Source organism: Callorhinus ursinus, unplaced genomic scaffold (assembly GCF_003265705.2).
Source record: "Callorhinus ursinus isolate GAN/ISIS: 27379988/994484 unplaced genomic scaffold, GSC_fseal_2.0 scaffold5, whole genome shotgun sequence".
Classification (NCBI taxonomy): Eukaryota; Metazoa; Chordata; class Mammalia; order Carnivora; family Otariidae; genus Callorhinus; species Callorhinus ursinus.
Window position 1 is genome coordinate 57,654,821 of NW_027397067.1, and position 16,568 is coordinate 57,671,388.

At 32.1% G+C, this 16,568-nt stretch overlaps 1 protein-coding gene across 5 annotated transcripts in view; it reads right to left on the minus strand.

Annotated features, from left to right (window-relative positions):
* The window catches only part of CSMD3 (CUB and Sushi multiple domains 3), a 1,170,304-nt gene that overhangs the window by 1,022,096 nt on the left and 131,640 nt on the right, over nt 1–16,568 (minus strand). The window lies entirely within an intron of this gene.

Sequence of the window (16,568 nt, forward strand, 5' to 3'; positions counted from 1 at the left end):
ATATTTGCTTTAGTGAATGCATATAAATTGAAACACTGTCAGTCTATCAAAGGAAGAAAAAAAAGATTTCTTTTGGAAAAGGATTCATATGACTTTCTAGAGACATCTCATTCTTTTAAGTCTAGAATATGTAATAGCTCTTTTTATAATAAAAACAGCATTAAAACTAGAATTATTTTCTATTTTGTTTTTGTTGCTTGTGCTTATTTGAAAAAAAAAATGTAGAATAGCTATTTGTGTTAAGCTGCCCTAACAAAAGTATAATATATGTGGCACTGACTTGGCAGGTGAGTAATGGGTGTTGAGGAAATAAGTATCACAGGCAAGAAATGTAAAGATTGATTTTAGGCAGTGGTACAGCATTTGGTAAAGCATTTTTCTTCCCAGTGACTTTGAAGGCGTATCATGAGCTTATTAAGCCTCTTTAATTCTAGAGAAAATGTCTGAAAATTCCAAAAAGTGAGTACAGGAAAACACTGCCTGCCTTTAGAAATATATTACAATATTTTTACCCTTAAAATATACTACAATGTAGATATATATTATAAGAAAAAAAATTTCACACAAGATCTTTCTGGTTTTTAAGCAGAGATCAAAGAGAAGAAAGTTTAGAGATACCAACCTTCTAAAACTGGAACAGCCAACTTCTTCTAGATACAAATATTATTATTAAAATAAGATTGAGAAAGGATCAGAGAATGAGGAGCCTTAAAGTTATTAAATAACAATAAGATTAAAAGTGCCATTCTCTCACAAAATTCTCATGTATTCTATGACTTCAGGATAGCCACCAGTAATTTAAGAGAGAAAAAAAAGATGAGGAAAAAAAATTAAAAAGGATATTAGAATTATGTTTAGAAAAGAAAATCAAAGACTTTGCATATAGTTACTGACATATGAGACTGTAGGAAAGCAAAATGATCACAAGCTTACTGAATTGGTGTGAATTATATTGCCAAATGCATTGCAAGCCAGGATAAAAACAACTTTTGAGTGAGCCTTAACACAGATTTGAACCAGCAGGAAGCTCTGCAGGCCATAAAAAAAGACATGCTCCTAAACATCCACCTCAGACATGACCATGTAGGATAATTATTCCCCTAGTCTGAAATATGATTATCTCCCAACAAATAAATATATGTATAAGTAAATGTGCATATAATTAAAATAAATTCTGCCCTTTCCACATTTCTCTCTAGATTATATTGTGTTTTATTTTTGTCAACTTTACACTAACCGTTCTTTGTATGCATAATGGTCTATCATTATAGTTTCCATTTTGTTTCTTCTCACTCTCTCCTGAACCCCTCTGCTTCAAACTGACTTTTGCTCCCACTGCTAGAAAACACTGCTTTCTAGAAAAAGTAACTTTTATCCATTTTAAATGACCTCTCTATTTTCGAACCCAATGGGCAATACCCAACTGTCACAGAACTTGAAGAGGGTGCAGCCTCAGCATTTGTCATAGGTCCTCATTGTGCCTCCTACTTTCTTCACTTTGCTCCTAGGATACCTTGCTCACTTAGTTTCCTCTTACTTCCCTGGACTCTATCTTTTACATCCTCCTCTGCTGCCTCTTCCTGACCTCCTTGGTCTCTATACCTGGAGTATAGAGACATTTTTCTCAGTCCTTAGACATTTTTCTCTCTCATGTATTCTTATCTACAGATCTCAGTCCTTAGACATTTTTCTCTCTCATGTATTCTTATCTACAGCCATAGTTTTTAGCCTGCTTCTTTCTTCTCTCAGCTCCAGATTTGTATATCCAAATGCCCACTTGACATTGCTAGTTGTGTGCCTAATAGGGCTTTTTAAAAATTAACGTAATCAAATCAAACTTCTCATTTCTAGCCCCATCCCAATATGATCATTCTGTATCTGCTTCACCCAGAAAAATATAACTAGATTTTTTTTAGCTTTTCGTGGCAAAAAAAAAATCAGAAATTTTTTTGACTTTTTCTTTCATATGTTACCCTTAGGAGTGGCACATAAACCTGAGGCAAGGGCGCCTGGGTGGCTCAGATGGTTAAGCGTCTGCCTTCGGCTCAGGTCATGATCCCAGAGTCCTGGGATCGAGTCCCACATCGGGCTCCCTGCTCCTTGGGAGCCTGCTTCTCCCTCTGCCTCTCTCTCTCTCTGTCTCTCATGAATAAATAAATAAAACCTTTAAAAAAAAAAAAAAAAACCTGAGGCAAGAAGCTCATTCATCTATCAATAAACACTTCTGTTGCTTCCATATCTTGGGTATTATAAACAATGCCGCAATACACATGGGGATATATACATATTTTCAAATTAGTGTTTTCATTTTCTTTGGGTAAATACCCAGCCGTGGAATTACTGGATCATATGACAATTCTATTTTTAATTTTTTGCAGAAACTTCATACTGTTTCCACAGTGGCTCCACCAATTTGCATTCCCACTATTAGTGCATGAGGGTTCCTTTTTCTCCACATCTTCACCAACATTCATTATTTCTTGTCTTTTTGATTTTAGCCATTCTGAGAGGTGTAAGTGATATGTCATTGTGGTTTTGATTTACATTTCCTTGATGATTAGTAATACTGAACATCTTTTCTTGTGTCTGTTGGCCGTCTGTGTCTTCTTCGGAGGAAAAAATGTCTATTCAAGTCATCTACTCAGTTTTTAATTGGGTTATATGTTTTTTTGGTGTTGTGTTATATAAGTTCTTTTTATATTTTGGATATTAACTCCTTATCAGATGTATCATTTGCTAATATCTTCCCCCATTCAGTAGGTTGCCTTTTGGTTTTGTTGATGGTTTCCTCTGCTATGCAAAAGTTTTTTATTTTAATATAATCCCAGTAGTTTATTTTTGCTTTTGTTTCTCTTGCCTTAGGAGACATATGTAGAAAAATGTTGCTATAACTGATGTGAAATGAACTCATCTGTGTTCTCTTCTAGGCATTTTATGATTTCAGGTTTCCTATTTAGGTCTTTAATCCATTTTGAGCTTATTTTCATGTATGGGTTAGAAAGTGAGTCCTTGCCATTCGCAACAACATGGTTGGAACTAAAGTGTAGTTACTAAGTGAAATAAGTCAGACTGAGAAAGCCAAATACCATATGATTTCACTCATATGTGGAATCTAAAAAACAAAACACATGAATAAACAAAAAAGCAGAATCAAACCTATAAACACAAAGAAGAAACTGATGGTTGCCAGAGGTGAGGTGGGTGGTAAAATGGGTAAAATGGGTGAAGGAGAGTGGGAATACAGGTTTTCAGTTATGGAATAATTAAGTTATAGTAATAGAAGGTACAGCATGGGGAATATCATGTATGATATTGTAATAGGATTGTATGGTGGCAGATGGTAGCTACACATGTGGTGAGCATTAGCATAATGTATAAACTTGTGGAATCACTATGTTGTACACCTGAAACTAATATAACATTGTACCTCATCTATACTCAAAAAAAAAATGTTTTTAAAGTTCAACCTCATGCAATCAGAAAAATACAAATTCAAATCATGGCACAGAATTTTACAACCAATGGATTGTGAAAATTAAGATTTCTATTAGCTATCAAGGGCTGAATATGTCAAGAGACATTATATATTATAAATAATTTTTTATACAATATCCATAGTATTGTAAAGTAGTGTGACCACTTGGGGAAACAATTAGCTTTACATAAATTTGAATAAATTTTCTTTTTTTTAATTTTTTTTAAAGATTTTATTTCTTTGAGAGAGAGAGAATGAGAGAGAGCACGAGAGGGAAGAGGGTCAGAGGGAGAAGCAGACTCCCTGCTGAGCAAGGAGCCCAATGTGGGACTCGATCCTGTGACTCCAGGACCATGACCTGAGCCGAAGGCAGTCGCTTAACCAACTGAGCCACCCAGGCACCCCTAAATTTGAATAAATTTGAACAATTGCATCTTCTCTATACACAGATTTGGCCTTTCACTCAGATCTAAGAGAATCTCTTGTACTCTGTTCCACAAGATATATACAAGTTTACTTATAGACACATTATTTGTAAAAGCAAAACTGAAAACAACAAATGAATGTCTTCTAGAAAATATACAAAGTGCATTATAATCATAATTGAATTGTAACTGCATTAGACTGAAAGAAAATGGATAAACAAACCACAATTTAGATGACTCAGAGACCTTATGTTGAGTCAAAATGCAAGTCTCAGAAACCTATAAAACTATAAAATAAGCAAAATTAAACTTTATGTTGTTTGGAGTTACATTCACATATGATTAAACTATATTTTTTTAATTAAGGAAGAGATGGCCTTAATATGGGAATATTTGTTTCTAATGAAAAGTCGGGGTAAGGCCCGGGAAGGGATAGGGAAGAAAAATATTGGCACCATCTTGGTTAAGTGGTAGGCTTATTGGTGTTCACTCTAATATAATCCTTCATAAATTCTATTTTACATACTTATATACTTTTATGTACAAAGATATTTTTAAAAGACTATACGGGACATTCATGTGGAAATGTAACTGACCCATTAAATGGTAACTTAGTAGCAGTATCTCAATAGATCTGGTAAACAGTGGGTTGTATTCATATTGCTTTATTTTTGGGGAGGGAGGTGAGTATTTTCTAGCATTCTCACTGCACCCAAAAATAATTTGACTTTTGTAACTATAAAATATTATTTTAAAAATGAATGAAATGAGGCTGCTATGATTGGTTCATGCATTAAAAAAAATTACCACAAACATATTGGTAGCTGCTGTGACAAGTTCCATATTCTATGCATTTTTTAGTCCTTCTGTCCACCAATCAGAGTTTCACATATGCAAAAGGATTCTGAAATTTTATTTTGATTTTCCAATACCTCAAAAAGCAATTTTAAAAGGAACATATAATACAAATATAATGAATTAATTTTAATATAGGTTAGGGATAACAATATTTAATCACTAGATTTTGCCACTGATTTTGTAAAGTCTTTATGTTTGTTGTATGTGTGTGTGTACAAATTTATGATCCCTTCTGTTTTCCAAGATTAATCTTTTAAATCTGCATTTACAGAGGAATATTATTTAGAAAATTATCATGTACATTTCTTGAATACTTTAATTTTTATCTTCCCAACCTTTATCCCAAATTAGTATTATAATATTTTATAAAATCAAGAATTTTTTTGAATACCATTTTTTAATTTGTACATAGCTAACTTAGTTTTTTAAATATACCATTTAAAACACAATTGAAATGTCTTCAGGATTTCTAAAAAGATAACATACATAACCATGCACTTAATCAATTATTTACTTTTTATGTTGATAAATTTAATTTTTTTTCTATGTCAGCTCAATATTTTCTACTATCTTAAGAACACCAAACTTTAAACTTTTATGAAGGAATATTTACTTCTCTTGTATACAATAATTTTTATGACAAAAATATATCTTTGGGTACATGTCATGTCATAACAGCAAGTAGGTGATTTTTTTTTAAAGTAGACTCTGATATAAATATGGACCCTTTAATGGTCTTGACTTTCAATTTGCATTTAGTAAAATGACTTTGTAAAATAAGTGGTCAGTAAAAGTTATCTGATTCTGTAGTTTTCTAGTTTAAAGTAAATCTAATCAATAATTCTAAAAATGGTATAGTTGAAATGTAAATAAATGTAACTAATGACTTGTGCTATTGAGATTCAAACTTCTGTGTCTTGAAAATCTAATTTTATGATTTTGAAGAAATTATTGATCTTTCTGAAAATTATTTTTCTCATCTGTGTAGTAGGCATATTGGGAAGAATATCTGAAATGATATTATGAGAATTGTATATGTACAGCCTGACATAGAGTGTGTATTCAGAAAAATGATCCTTTTTAATAGATGTAGCATATTTGTAGCTTCCCTTAGAATATCATATATTAACCAATTTAGATGAATTCACAAAGAGTTCATCTGGGATGCCTAATTTAAAAATTCTATTTAGGGTTTCAGATTGCTATATGAAATTTTCTGTTACTGACAACATTTATATTTATAAGAACATCTAGTTGCTTTCTGTGAGAAAAACCCGCATTTTGATTATGCCATTTTACAGAAGAAAAAATGAATGTTTATGGAAAGTAAGTGACTTGCAAAAGAAATATCACTAGTTAGTGACTTATAACACCATGTATAGTTCGCTTTTAAAATATCTGCTGTTTTCCTGAAAGCAGGCTAATGGGAGTAAACCTTTCACAGATTTGCTGTAAAAGATTGAATAAATGTAATTCATAGAACAAAGTGTTTAAATTTGCTTGTTGACATCTTTTGTTTTATGATTTAACCCCTATTTTAATGGTTTGATTTAGTCTGTTTCTTCACTCAAAGCAACCTCAATTCTTTTTGGCAATGTGCCTAGTATAAACAACAAGTGATTGTGTGTACTCCTCAATCCTTGCCTTACTCAGATTTGAAAGAGTCTTTTATGTTGACAAAAAGTTCTAGAAACGCCGACTGTCCTTGAGATCTATCCAATCATTAATTTGAATGCTCCAAAGTGAGAAATGATATCGAATGAGAAGAGTCATTAACTGCCTAAGGTGCATCAAAATTTTGTTTTGTTTTGTTTTGTTTTCTAATTCACTTGCATACCCTCTGGTGATCCATAAGTCTTTAGTAAATTAAAGCATTAGAGAAGAGGGTACTAACCACAATATAACATCCTTTTCAAATATGTTCATAGAAAAACCCACTTCTACCCTCAATTTCTGTGTTTTCTGACATCTGTATTTTTTATACACGGTTATCGCCATCACCAAGGACATAATTGGATCAACAGTGAGCAAAATTCATGTTGCCATTTGCAGATCTCATTAATTTTATACATAAATAAGAAAAACCTAGTATCGCTTCTCTTTATTGAGTAAACAGTTGTTAATATCACAGGCAATTTACACGTACACATTCACACAACACACACACTGAGTCATCTGTGCCAGTAGGTCAAGCACTTAGAGCCTCTGCATTTCACAGACATTTTATTATACAAGAGAAATAGATAATCAGGATGCAAGGACTACAGTTTCTAACTGTGAAGGAGGAAGTCTTCAGAGACAACAGATTGGGTTAGGTCTTACCATCTCAATCAAACCTGACTGGGAAATTAAGGGAGCAAAGGAGAGAAAAACAGAGACAAGATTAATCATGTAAGAAGAAAACTATAATGGTTGCTCAGGAACATTTATGGGGATACTGCCAATATTTTCTGAAGGAGGAAAGGTCTACTAATTGCACAAATGGGAACTCAAGCTATGATTATTCTCTGTTCATTCTAATTAGTATTCCTTCATTATATCCCTTAGGCTTGTGGATTCTAAGGTTATCTCAAAAATCCAGTGAGTTTGTAAAACTAAACAAGAAATTGTGATAAGATGCATTACATCTATTATATTTATCCCTCACAGTACTGAAAAAAACCTGGGTAAATAAATGATATTTCATAACAATAAAGGAATAAAGGTCAGAGAATTTAGCCACAGTAGTGAAGTATATTTTATAACTATGACCAAGAAGGTATAAATAGATTATGGATAATCACAAAGTAAAAAGGTCAACAACAATAAGGGGTAGTTTTATGATAGAAATAGGAAAAATAAAATAGAGCTTTCTCTAGCAAAATTTAGTTGATCATGTAGTCATTTTTAAAAGCACTTAAAATATGCTTCATTGTAACCGTGCTCAGTAAAATCCAATCCAATATAATTATTGAATTGTCAGTTCTAGGATTCCTTAATACGTAGGCCATCTTAATTCTTATTCATTATAATATCCACAGAGAGTAAAATGAACATAGACTTCTTTACACTTTCAAGGCTTATTATAGATCTAAATATAAAGGATAATATTCCTAAGCTTCAGAAGAAAATGTAGGAGAATATTTTTCTGTCTTTGGATAAGTAACTATTTTATCAGACTAGAAAGCATTAACAAATTTTCAAATTAATAAATTGGACTTTTCCAAAATTAAAAATTTCAGCTCATCAAAAGATGTATAACAAAATGAAAATTAAAGATTGGAAAAACACACTTGCAATGTATATATTTGTCAAAAAATGGTATAAGGATTGAATAAAGACACACAATTCAGTAATATCAAGACAAATCAAACAATGCAATTAAAAATAGGCAAAATATTTGAACAGATACTTCATAAGATATATCAATAAATGCTCAATAAGTGCATAAGAAAGTGCTTAATAGCATTAGTAATCACAGAAACGCAAAATAAAAACAGTAAGATTGTCAACCTCAACTGTTGGCAATGATGTGGAGCAGTCAGAATTCTTATACGATATTGGCAGAATATAAAATAGGGTTTGGGCACCTGTTTGGCTCAGTTAAGCGGCTGACTTTTGATTTAGGCTCAGGTCATGATCTCATAGGTCATGAGACTGAGTGTCCTCAGGCTCTAGGCTCAGTAGGGAGTCTGCTTACGGCTTCTCTCTCTCCCTCTCCTCCTGCCCCTCCCCCTACTCTCGCTTTCTCTTTCAAATAAATAAATCTTTAAAAAAACAATCACAAAAAAGAATAAAAAATAGGGCAACCACTTTGGAAATCTATTTGGGGGTATTTTATGATATTAAACAAAGATTTACCCAATAATCCAACAATTCTACTACTAGGTATTTTTTCTAGATAAATGAAAATGCATCCACAGAAAGACATGCAGGGAATATTTATTACATCTTTATTCAGAATAGCTCCAAACTTAAAAAAACTCAAACTTTTTTTTACCAGGAAAATAAACAATTCGTGGGATGAAATGTTACTCCACAACATAAAGGAATAAACTATTGATACAGCAATGTATATGAGTCTCAAAAACAGTATGCTTAGTGAAAAAGACCAGATACACAAAGTACATTGTGTAGCATTTGATTTCTATGAATATAAATATAGAAGGGGCAAATTAATCCCTGGTAAAGCAAATTAGCATGGTGGTTGCTTCCGAAGTATGGAGATTGACTGGAAAGGAATAGAATATGACTTTCTGGGATGATGAAAAGATCTGTAGGTTAATAGGAATGTTAACATGTGTTTATACATGTTTCATCAAAACCTAATTGTACACTTAAGACCTAAATATTGAGCTGTAGAAAATTAATGTCCCAATTATAAATAAAATTTTGATTCTAACATATATTAACTTAATTCAAAATCTAATTCTAATCTGAGAACAAGATGTTTATATATAAATATGCATGCTTATAGTTTCTCTATTGATTTAGGACCATTATCTGGAAAATAAAAGACTGAACTGTTTAGAAAAAAATAAAATGATTTTGACATACTCACATTTTTAGATGTCATATTGTTTAACTTTAAAAAATAGTTTCCTTCTTCACAATCCCTTTATATTGTTAAGTATGTAAACTTAGATTGTGTTAATACACTTAGATTGTAAATTTGAAAATTTAAAAAATAAAGTTTTATGATATGGTTTTGATTATTTGAAGGTCTAATTTACTGAGATAGTCAATAGTCATTAGTCAGTGTTCTCTCTTCCAGTTTAAAATTTAAACCCTAAATCGCTAAGTAATATATATCAGAAAAATATACCTGAAATTTGGAAGAGATATAAAGAAACCAGAAAATTATTTTTTTCTAATGCCTCTGGGTATTCAAGGTAAAAATCTTAAAATTCAAAGACTAGTAAAAAGGGAAAAAAATCCTCAGTTGTTATTTTGGAGTAAATCTTTCAGTTCATAAACAAACAGACACAAATGCACAAGCTATCTTATATTATTATCCATGCTGCTTTACAATCTGTTTTTTTTTATTCTATCCAGTGATATATTGTGAACCTTTTCTCCATCCATAAAAAATTGTTGTAAGATTTGTCATCTAACTGCTGCATTTTCTCTATTGGTTATTAATCAGTCTCTATCATAAAACATTCATAATTTTGCTATTTTAAACAAAACAGCAAAAGAAATTCTATCTAATTTGGAGAGGGAGACATTTGATTGATTGATTGATTGATATTATAAGTAATAACCTTAATTATTAGTTATTGCTGTTGTCCTTCAGAAACAGTACATAGAGTGATATTCCTATTACTCATGCAGGAAAGTACCTAAATATCTTCACCAACAGTGTTTACAATTGTTTAGGTCTTAGTTTTATATTTGAAAAATGTTACATTGCTATTTTTGTTTTTTCTGATAGCTACCAAGATTTATTTTTACTAGTTTCTTATTTTACATTACTAATTTAGCATTCTTCTTTTGTGAACTCCCTGTGCGTATTTTTGCATATTTCCATTCATATGACTATAATTTTCATATTTTAAAAAGTTATTTATATTAAGTATATCATGACTTTTTGTTTTATACATCTTGAAAACAATTTTCTTTGATCATTATTTAAATATTTTATTTGATGTATATTTTGGTCATAAAAAATGTTTTTATTCATGGTGTCACATCTTGCAATCTCTTTGTATTTTGGTTAATATTTAAAATGATAGGAAATTAAATTTATACAAATAAATTTTGAGAAGTTATACTATGTTAGATATTTTAATTTTCTCAAAAATTTTATATTCTCCACTGCCATTAAATATAAAAAAATTCACATTTTCATATAAAATAACTTTTCCTTTAGGTGAAATGGAATAGAGTTATATATAATGATGTTGCATATTATGTGACTTTTGTTATTCATCTCATATCTACTTCTCTCACAGAATTCACTCTATCAATAAACGGTAAATTTTTGTTAGTTGTTGACAGAGTCTGTTTTCTATAGAATAGCTTAAGTGATCTTTTCAGATTCTGAAATACAATAATAAGTCATGGTTTATGGGAATTGCAAAAAGGTGACCTTACTGGTGGGAGAAATTGCAAAAGACCTCCTTCCTGGGAATGTATTTCAAAATAGGTCTCCTTTCCCCACACTTAAAACAGTACCATGGGTTTGGGCAGGGGCATGAACCTGGCTAAAGTAGCATAGGCTTGGATTGTTGGATCCAAGGCCTGGCAACTTTGTGCAGTACCAAAGTTGACTATGTTGGTGGTGGCCCAAGTTAGATCATGTCACATCCATACTCAAAACTCTGACGGCCTTTTAGCTCACTTAAAAAAAATTCAGTGTTTACAATGGTCTGCCAGACTTTGTATAGACTTGCCCTATTGCATCACCTCTCAGGCCTCATTGTGTACTCATCTTCACATGCATGTTCCACAATCAGGATGTTTGCCCTGGTTGTTCCTTTTCCTCGGAAATCTCTCACTTCCATTTGTCACCCCAGCTCTTACTGGTTCTACTCAACCAGCTCTGACCACAACACTTAAAACTTCAAATTTGAGTAACATCATAATAGTGGAATAAAAGTTTTCTCCCATCTTTCCCTAAAGAACACTGATTTAGACAATTGTTCATGGATGAGAGACCCTTTGTAGAAGTCCAGGAGTCCAACAAAGATGTTCCAATTCATCATTTGAGCAAAAATATTAAGATTGGATGCATCAAAGTTGGTAAGAGGAACAGTTTCTTTACCTGTGTCCTTCTTTCCTCAAGATGATACAGATGAGCCTTCTCAGCCCTTGATTTCTCTCATGAGGAAAATGAGAATATATGAATGATGCCCGGATTTTCCAGCTGTATAGGATGCTGCCAGAGAGACTCACTTCTTTTTCATCCCACCCAGAATACTGGGGGACAGAGACCAGTTGGGAAATTGTAATTTATGGCTCTCAGAGGACTTCAGACAGAAACAGGATCTACTTACAGCCTCATGGACTCCATCATGAAACCTTCCCATGAGCTGCTAGGGGTGCCTCACCTACAGATGCTCCAACTGGCCTTTCTTTCTCTCTGAACAAATAAAAACCCATAAACATGGTTTCACTGGTGAATTCTACCAAACATATTAAGAATTAAAGTCCAGTCTTTTAAAACTCTTCCAAAATATTGAAGGGGGTGAAACACTTCCAAATTTTATGAGGCCACCAATACCCTGATTCCAAAGCCAGATAAGGACACCACAAGAAAAGAAAAGTACAGGCCAACATCCTTGACAAATATAGATGCAGAAATCTCAACAAAATGCTAGCAAACTAAAGTCAACAGCACATTGAAAGGATTATACACCATGATTGTGGGATTTATCTCTGGGATGCAAGGATGTTTCAATATAAACAAATTAATCAGTGTTATGCATCCCATTAACATAATGAAAAATAAAAATTATATGATTTTTTCAATAGGTACAGAAAAATGCATTTGGCAAAAATTTACATCTACTTGTGATAAACACTCTTAACAAATTAGATACAGGAGGAACATAACTCAACATAATAAAGTCCATATAGGACCACCCCACAGCTAACATTATACTCCATGATGAAAGGTTGAAAAGTTTTCCTCTAAGATATGGAAAAAGACAAGGTTGCCCACTCTCACTACTCATGTTCAATATAGTATTGGACGTCCTAGCCAGAGCAAACAGGTAAGAAATATAAATAAATGACATTCAAATGTGAAAGGAAAATGTAAACTTGTCTTTGCATATGATATGATCTTTATATACAGAAAATCCTAAAGACAGTAACACCCAGTTAGAAGTAATAAACTAATTCAGTAAAGGTGCAAAAAAAAAATAAAGACACAAATAAATGGAATACTATCCTTTGCTCATGGATGAGAAAGGATTACTATCATTAAATTAATAATTATAATTAATAGATTAATAATTAATATAATAACTATTAATAATGGTAACCCAAAATTCTCTGTGGAGTCAATGTAGTCCTTTTCAAAACTCCAATGGCATTTTTTACAGAAATAGGAAAAACAATCCTAAAATGTATATGAAACCCAACAAAAGGCCCTGAATGGCCAAAGCAATCCAGTAAGAACTGTGAGAAGAAGAACAAAGTTGGAGGCATCACATTTCCTGATTTCAAAGTGTATTACAAAGCTACAGTCACCAAAACAGTATGATACTGGCAAAAAACAAATTAGACCAATGGAAGAGAACAGAGAGACAAGGAAGAACCCCCCCACACACACACAGAGTCAACTAATATTTGCTGAGTAAGCCAGAAATAGCCAATGGGGAAAGGATAGTGACTTTAATAAATTGTGCTGGGAAAACTGGACAAACATATGCAAAAGCATGAATTTGATCCCTATCTTATACCACAAATAATCCAATTTAAAATGGGCAGAGAACCCAAATAAATATTTTTCCCAAGAAGTCACACAAGTGCTCAATAGGTAAATTAAATGTTACTTGACATCACTAATTATCAGAGAAATAGAAACCAAAATTACAATGAGATATTCCACCCCACTTATGCACTGGGGTGGAAATGTAAATTTGTTCAGCCACTATGGAAAACACTATGGATATTCTTCAAAAAATTCAAAATAGAACTACCATATTATTTAGCATTCCACTTCTGGGCACATGTCCAAAGGGAATGAAGTCACCATCTTGAAGAAATATCTATACTCTCATGTTTGTTGCAGCTTTATTTAAGAGATGGAAGCAATCTATGTGTCCATCAATAGATGATAAGTCAACCACTAGTTCTATGTAATATATCACTTTTATGTGGATTCTAAAAAAGCCAAACTCAGAGAAATCAAGTAGGAATGTGTTGTCAGGGGCTAAAGTTTGAGAAAATGGGGAGATGTTGGTCAAATATTACAAGTTTCCAGTTATAAGATGAAAAGTCCTGGACATCTAATGTACATCATGGTGATTATAGTTAACAATACTGTATTTATATACTTGAAAGTTGCTAAGAGAACAAATTCTCACCATACACATGCAGTTATGTGAGGTGATAGAGGTGTTAACCTTATTGTGGTAATCATTTCACAATATATATATGTATCAAATTACCATGTTGAATGACTTAAACTTACACAATGTTCTATGTCTATTATCTTGGTTAAACTGGAAAAAATTAAAATAGCAGACTCTCTCCTCATTACCTGTCCCCCGCAGATGGATTTCTATTTCTGTACAGCGGTTGTTTATTTTTATTGCCTGCCTCCCCCAAGAAGAGTTTTTGTATGTTTACATTTACCTGCCTTATATTTATCTCTTTTACTTTTAGCATTATTAGCATTATTCATTTATGAAAATTCATGCAATTTAAGAAGATAATATTCATGTTGTGGCCATTTCTACACTATGACTATGACTTTAGGATAACTACTTCCTTTTTTTCAATAATAACCTTAGAAGTTATTTCTTTAGAAAATTAAACATTCTTAAAAACTAAACTTTGTTTCTAATAGTAAAATAGAAAGTGTGAATGAGAACATTTTGATACTGTGACCTATTTTGTCTGTTGACTGGTCCTGAGCATTCTTTATGTCAATTTCTACAGCTGAGGTTGGAATGAAATGCTGTTTTCTGGAATACTTTTCACCTGGAGATGGTGGTGTGAGGTTGTTATCTGAATTAAAGCTAATGCTGATATCTGAATTACTTATAAAAGAAAAAAATGTCTTGTAATAGAAGAATAATTAAATGAATTATAGTGTAAATTAAATATAAGCATCTGATAATTTGATTATAGCAAAAATTCTAGTCACATGTGAAACATGTATATTTTAATGTAGGGAGATTAAATAAGAACATAAATAGCATATGAAGAATGATCCTAAATATGTAAATATGTCCCATAAGATTAAAATTAATTTTTACCTTTGGCATAATTTTCTTTTTGAGAAAATATAATATTCACATTAAAAAAGAAAATAAAGCTTAGAATTACTTTCATGCATCAAGTAAACCAAATTGTTTAAATGCACCAGCATATGATATAAGCTAAATGTAGAACTATAAAGGAATTCTCTAATGGTGCGTTCGTGCAAGTACCACATTTAGCCCCCGATATCAATTTTTATTTAATAAATTAACAAAGGAAAACAAGCAGGCTTATCAAAAAGTGGAGTTTTAGAGAATACTTGAAAGTATGAAATTGTGTTTGCCAAATCCAGTATGTCCCTCTACTTACACAAGCAAGAATGACAAGACCTACAAACCTTCTCTTCTCTGCTTTATTGCAAGGCAGCTATAGCAAGCCATTAAAAAATAACCATTGGAGTTCATGGAAGATAACAAAATATAAGTATCAAATTTCCAAAAGTTAGGGAACAGCAGACATACCATGAGGACATGTATTAAGTGAGAATGTGAGAGAAACAAAAAGCAAGAAAACAATGAGTCAAAGAGACAGACACAAAAATGAATCAAACTGCCAGCAACAGTTTCAACTTCTAATCAAACAGCAGATTTTGTGTATAAACACAGTCTGGAAGGTGCTGTAGGTTACACACTGGATTTTTTCTCCCTAGTCTTTCTAATTAAAATCAGCCATAACATCAACAACAGTATTTCTTTAAGCACAAAAACCAATAGATGCCTTATATATCCAACTTTGAGCAAAATGGCATAGAGTACATATTGGAAGAGAGACCACAAAACAAAACCAAGAATAAATTTGTAATTTATCTTTTGGTTTATATCTTTGTATGTTATACATGTTTAAATATTTTTATTATTTATCTATACATTAAATTTTGTCAAAGAAAAAATAGACTTTAATTCGTATATCAATACATAAGCAATGGAGATTATATATATTTTGAATAATATATTATGAATTTTATTTCGTTTTTCTTTTTCTTTTTTTAACAAGCTTAAGCTCTGAACTGAGACAAAGATGGGTTGCAGTGATGATCCTGCCTCTTGCTCCTTTCCACAAAATTAACCTTGGGCTAGTAATGTAAGACTCATTTTCCCAATTGTAAAACTTTGATGATAATAATAGGAATCTTTACACTTTGTTTGAGAAATTAAATAATATAATGAATACCAAATACTTGTTAGTGTCAGGTACAGGGGACTTAATAAATGCTAAGGATTAGATTTACTGAGCTTTCGTTACATTGTAGTACACACAGAATCTCTGTAAATTAAGTGTTATTATTCCCATTTACAAATTAGGAAAGAAAGAATGAGAAGAAAAAATTGATTTTCCCCATCTGACAGTCTTTTAACTTCCCAGAGGCCACAATTGTTTCTTCAAAAAAAGGAGCCGATGTAAAATAAAAGAGCGTTTTCTCATTTTCAGGGTGATCTAGAGAGAATAGATACTTATGCAAACCATACTATCAGCGATTTTATAGTTAGAAACTGCCAGGTAGCATTGAGTGCTTTATTTCTTTTTTATATTTACACCAATTATATTGCACGTATTGCTGCTGTAAAGAAAATAAGCAAAAAGCTTTGTCCTTTTACTTTAATATACATCATTTTAGCCGACGGGAAACTCTAAGAATTATCTTTCTTATTCTCTTTTAGTCTGTTATCTGATTGGACATGTACAGGTGAACACAGATACCTGCCCACCTCCCCCCCACACACACACCCTCTAGTGTACACAGTGCCATCTGTTTTCTATCTTGACTTAGTGCCATGTCATTAACAGAAGACATTCAGCTTTTAATGATCTTGGCCATGATAATGAAATAACAGACATGTCAGCCTTATTGTATATTTCTTAAAGGGATAGATATTGGAAGACTTCGTGTAAGG